This window comes from Alosa sapidissima, chromosome 7 (assembly GCF_018492685.1).
Source record: "Alosa sapidissima isolate fAloSap1 chromosome 7, fAloSap1.pri, whole genome shotgun sequence".
Taxonomy (NCBI): Eukaryota; Metazoa; Chordata; class Actinopteri; order Clupeiformes; family Clupeidae; genus Alosa; species Alosa sapidissima.
The window spans coordinates 14,157,715-14,163,714 of NC_055963.1; the positions used below are offsets into that span (position 1 = coordinate 14,157,715).

The window sequence follows — 6,000 nt, forward strand, 5'->3', positions numbered from 1 at the left end:
TGTGATGCACCTCTGTAATGCACAATGTATTTTACACTGTAAGGTTCTGCATTCATGTTCCTTTTACAGAACATTACATACTGAAAAATTCATTAACACAAGCAAACCATACACGTCACTATGGCTACTCTGTGTTAAATGCAGATATTTATCCATATAATATGATTTCACTTGACTTACATTGTGTGGTACCTCAGTTAGCATGAAAAGGTCACTAAGTGTTGTAGAGCATGCTGTATGAGCTGTGGGTGACCTGTGAGAGAGACACAGTCCAGAGGTGAGAGGTGGAAGAGTAAAATAGGACCTGCTCTGTGACAGAGAGAACCTGAGGCGTGAAATGTTTCACATGAGCCCCAGGCGGCGGAGCATAGAACGTTTTTGTCCGCTAAACAAGGTCAGGTGAGGCACCGATCTCATTTGATGTGGCCGGCCAACTCAACCGAACACCGCTCAACACTTTTCAGGATTCCCTCCCCTACCCCTGTCCCCCCCAGCGCTGTGAGGACCACCGTGTTTGTTACGGTCGTCCTGTGCTGCGTGACTCTCGGTGAGGAAATCGATTTGAGTGCGGGGAGAGAGCAGGGGCATCCTTCACACGGGCCTGTTTGCAACAGTTGAGTGGACATCTCTCGCTGTCCTCCTCCACTGCTCGCCATTCCTGTTTCATAATCACACACTTCACTGAGCAAGTGACCAATGGCCGAGCACGGAGAGCTGAGGTCTCCTGGATGGGGGCACAGGAGGATGTAGGGCCAGTTACATGTACATTCCGTTGCTGCGTGGGAATAGCTTTTGTCCCAGGCTGTTGAAAATGTAGTGAATGTTTACGCTTCATCCACATTCCTCTAGTTAAAAAATGTATGCCCATGTGATTCATGCCAACTTACAGTACAGAGAACTTTAAAACTGAAACCAGTTTGTGTACTCTCTAGATTAGAAAATCAAACCTATGTCCTTGGCATTGCCAGTATCAGTCAGTGGTTTTACATCTGACGGCTTACATCTGACGGCATCAAGACAGCTCTTTTTTATCACCTACGCTACCTTTCAACAGGGCTTGTGATTTAACTGAAGTCATTTACCTGACTCAACTATTTCCAAACTCTCCCTGTCCGGTTACAAGAATTGTGCTTCAAGTAAGATTGAAAGAGTCCTTGTAGCCTCTTGATCAGTTCTGTTGGACAGTCCTTACTGGTTTTCAAGTAATTGTTCATGAATAGTACTAGTTTATTTTTTGTGTGTTTAGTGGGACATCCAGACAAGAAAGTCCATCCTGAGCCGACTGAGCGTGTCCTCTTATGTGCTTTGGGTGTGCTGCCACTGCCAGCGCTCACTGGAAAAGATGTCAGTGTTACACTTATGGGCCTGCAAGCCTGTGTCACTCATGTAGCACTGATGATCTCAGAGTGCGTCAGGCACGATGCCATCGTTTGGATCTGCACTTGGTGTGGGAATTGACATGAGGTGAACTTGGGCAGAGATGGGGATAAACATTTTAAACGGAAAAAAAGAAAACAGTTCGCAGTTCAGATAAAGATACGATCTGCAATCTATTTTTGAGAGATACATTTTGCATGTTGACAAGTGCCTGTTCTCAGCTTGTGGCTATAGACCCTTTCAACAAGGTAAACAAAAACAATGCTTGAACGTTCTATTTGGGCCCCAATCTACTTCCTCTGCATTAAGATAACATATGGAATGTTAAAAAGGAAGTCTTGTGGGGCCAACTATGATGCTGATAATGGAACTCTCTTGAAAGGGTCCATGGACACAGACAATAGTAACATGGATGGATGTTTGTAGTGCTGTAAATGGCATGGGAATTGGGTAGTAAATGTAGTAACATATAGACAATTAACAAAGATGATTAAAAGGCTGCTGTGTGTATTGGAATTTAGCACTGCTGATGTATCATTCCAATTCTAATTCATGCGCATCATAATTTCATAATTTCATAGATAATAAATTTGGGGTTAGAGAAATGTGATAACGTCTCGTTGCAAACATGCAACGTGTCATTGTCACTCTGTCATGCTCCCTAGGGTATGGGACTTTCTCACGTCAGTTATCACACCTATGCGTGTGTACACTGCTTCACAATTCTCTTGCGTTGTCCCCATCATTCATACTGTCAAGTATCATGCGCGATTGAAATGTTGGAACCCTGCCGAGTTGAAATGGTAAGTCCTGGTCCACAATGGCTGTCGTCCTTCCCCTTCTGACAGATATGTTTGATTGCCACGGCAGTGCTACTCCACATCATGCGAGTCCCCGTCGGTGTTACGGTACAGTGCACACATTCTGATGTCTCCATCTGGATGTATACTCGACTGTGAGGCCTGCCATTCTAATTGAAAAAGCATTTGTTTAACAGTGTGTGATTAAAGAAATGCTTTGGGCAACACTCAATTTTAGTGCAGTGCTCTGCCACTGATTAATATTTCAGTGACGCCAAGTGCCAATGTCTAATTTGCTCTCATGAAATGCAGATTGCTGTTGATATGAAACAAAATGTCTCTTGACAATGTCATTCATGCTAACATAGTTAGCTTCGTTTTATTTGCAATGAGCAACTGTTGGTCAACTCATCCAACAAGAACATTTTGTTTAAAATTTTAGGACTAAGAACTAAGTACAGTATAAGAGTCATATTCAGCTATAGTATATTTTCTTACTGTTATCTTGAGTGAAAGCCTTCATCTCTCATTAACTAAAATGGTTGTATTCAGTAAATACCATTGGCCAAATCTGACCAGTTTGACAGAAATTCATAGATGCAGACACCGTAGCACTGTTCCCTTCAAGAGCGCAATTGCATTGTAAGCCGGCATTCAAAGCCAGCTTGTCTGGGGTTTATGCGAGGATATCTTAATGTTTGCTTTAGCCCCAGTGTGGAAGGTATATATTCACCCGAGGATTGATGCGAAGTTGCATCTGTTTCCATAATTTCCCCCGCCATACTCGCTCACACACACACGCAAAGGGAGGAGCTTAAGGGCTGTGGACTGTGTGGTTATGTCTAAGTCATATCACGTGACGGTGGGAATTAAACAGCACATTATGAGGCAGGGTGGATCTATGTATTGTCCTGCCCGTGGAACCTTGTGCCCATGTCCTACATTATGAAGGGGGAAAACAGCAGCAATGTAAACAAAACGGCATGTTCACGCTTGTGTTGCAGATGGACGCGGCCACTATGCACCACCTTTTTTACAGTTTGGTATGGTTCACCAGCAGACTCCGCTACCTTTAGTCATGGCCGATTATAATCACACTGAGTGCATCACATTTGATCCAATAAAAAGCTTTGAGTCATTCCATCCATCATTTCCTACGTGGCAGCATTTTTCTCTTGCCTTCCCTAGCTGCAGCACCTTCCTCCATCATTGCTTTTTTAACCCTGTGTGTGTTATCTCTCATCTCTCTCTCTCTCTCTCTCTCTCTCTCTCTCTCTTTCTCTCTCTCGCTCGATTGCTCTCTCTCGCTCTCCTCCTGCGGCGATTGGGGTTTTAGCCACAGCCTCTGTGTCCTCCAGGCAGTCAAAGATCATCCCAGGATTAGCAACTCTGCATCAGCCAAATTAAATGTATGTTTTCCCCTGGGCTAAACTGGAGCGTACCAGTGGTCATTGCTAATTATTGTTAGCGAAGGCTGCCCATAACATGGATCACGCTAGCTCTGCAAAAACACTGGTGCATTCACCCAGCTGAATGGATTGAGATTCCTGTGGAGAATGAGGGGCATTTAAGTTTAATGTTACTCACATGTATCTGCCAGCCATATTATTTACACTCTATAAGTGATTGGCATCTTACTAGTTTGTAAGAGTCTAGTGTATAATCTTCAGACCTAAGCTCTCTGGGCTTAATGAAAAGGCTTCAGAGAATTTCAGTTGTTTTGTTGCTATATACATACATTTGAATTGAATTATTCAACTGAGTTATGATGAAATGGGTGCAGGAATGGTACACCTGAAGTGATGAAAAGGTGATGGGTGGTGTATAAGGATAAGAGCCAGTGTATGAACAGAAGTGATTGCAGCAGATATCCCTCATGTCCTGCCATTTACTTTTTCAACAGAATTACCTATAGGACACAATTGGTCATGATGATGCATGAATGAGCCCTGTTTTCTGAGATCAGCACCACGGACAGCGACCCATCCCATTATGCTGCATCTGCTTCACGTACTGCCCTTGGTTGCAATTCTAAAGCAACCAGTCGAGAGTAATGTTTCTTGCCACATATTTCTCCTCCCCAAAACAGTACACTATTTCAGATGCACAAACTTTTGCCAGAAGTCCCTCTCTCCAGTGAAGATGACATTCATTCAGTTCATGATTTTTATCAGGCGACATCGTGACATAACAATGCTCTCCCGGCTTTTCAGCTGCTTGGCCTCATTTTTGTTGTTGTTGTTGTTATACTAGATGCATCTCTTTCTGTTATTGTGTTTCCTGTTTGAGCGGTGGGTTTAACAGTTGTCATGGTTTCGCGGAGAGGGCATGGAGGCTAAAGCCAGCAATCTCCCTGCCTGCCAGACTGACCTGGAGGCGGTGCGAGGGGTGACAGGGCTGCAGGTAATCAGAAAGCCCAGAAAGGAGAAAAAGAGAGGGAAAGAGTGAGTGATGGAGAGAGAGGGGGGATGAGAGAGAGGGAGAGAGAGAGAGAGAGAGAGAGAGAGAGAGAGGGAGAGAGAGAGATTGTAACTGCCTGTTCGTTTGACTGCTCTAAATGCTTTAGGTCCTGTTAAGCAGCTTATTCTCCCCCCACCCTCCCCCTCTTCCACAGCCCTCCCCCCTTTCACTCTGTCTCTCTCCACCTCACTCTCTCTCTCCACCTCTTTTCCCACTCAGTATCTCTCCTTCCACCTCTGTGTGGCTCTGCACGTCTGTGTGTGTGTGTGTGTGTGTTTGTGTATGTGTGTGTCTGCGTGCGTGCGCACATGTGTGTGTGTGTGTGTGTGTGTGTGTGTGTGTGTGTGTGTGTGTGTGTGTGTGTGTGTGTGTGTGTGTGTGCATGTGTGTGTGTGTGTGTGTGTGTGTGTGTGAGAGAGAGAGAGAGGTGGGGAGAGTAGAGAGCGGGTGGGGGGGGGGTATGTTTTCTGTGCCAATAGATCCTCTCTCATTCCATACTGTACTATGCCATTCTGAATAATCTGTCCTGATCACTGTGTTGTGCATCCTTTCCCTGATACCCGCTGTGTCCAGTGAAATAAGATAGCATTACATTATGTCTCTCATTGCGAAATGGCATGGCCACTGCATCCGTGGGTTTTAGCGCAGCAAATGTAGCATGACACGAGAGCTGGGCCGCGTCCACATGTGTCTCGTCAGCGGAACCGCGCGTACATATGTTCCCCTCCCTCTCACGGCGCCGCGCGGTGGAGGAGAGAGTCTGCCGGCTCGGAGCGCCAGCGCGGGCTTGTGCCCTCTCGCAGTCCATCAGAACACATTGCATCAGTATGGTTCCATGATTATTACCCCGCATCCCATGAGCCTCAGCGCCTCCGTGCCATACAGATGGTCTCCTCAGAGCTGTGTTTGCATTGCTCTGTTTACCTCAGTGTGTTCTCGTGTATGTGTGTGTGTGTGTGTGTGTGTGTGTGTGTGTGTGTGTGTATGTGTGTGTGTGTGTGTGTGTGTGTGTGTGTGTGTGTGTGTTTGTGTGTGTGTGTGTGAATGTGCATGCGTACGCGCATGTGTGTGTGTGAGTGTGCATGTGTACGCGCATGTGTGTGTGTGAGTGTTTATGAGTATTATGTCCTCATGTGCATGTGTGTACATGTGCATGAATGCATCAGTGTGTGTTTGCATATGCCCACAGTGTGTTTATGTGTGTGTGTGTGTGTGTGTGTGTGTGTGTGTGTGTGTGTGTGTATGTGTTTGTGAGCATATTTGTGTATGTTCATATGCACTCGTGTACACAGAGCTTCACTTGCCTTGGCTTGGCTTGGCTTGGCTTGTGTGCCAATCTGCCCAGACAGGACTGTGGGCATGG

General features: G+C 45.6%; 1 protein-coding gene across 1 annotated transcript in view; it reads left to right on the plus strand.

The window, feature by feature from the left end:
* cacna1fb (calcium channel, voltage-dependent, L type, alpha 1F subunit) overlaps positions 1-6,000 on the plus strand; it is a 47,349-nt gene that overhangs the window by 4,647 nt on the left and 36,702 nt on the right. The window lies entirely within an intron of this gene.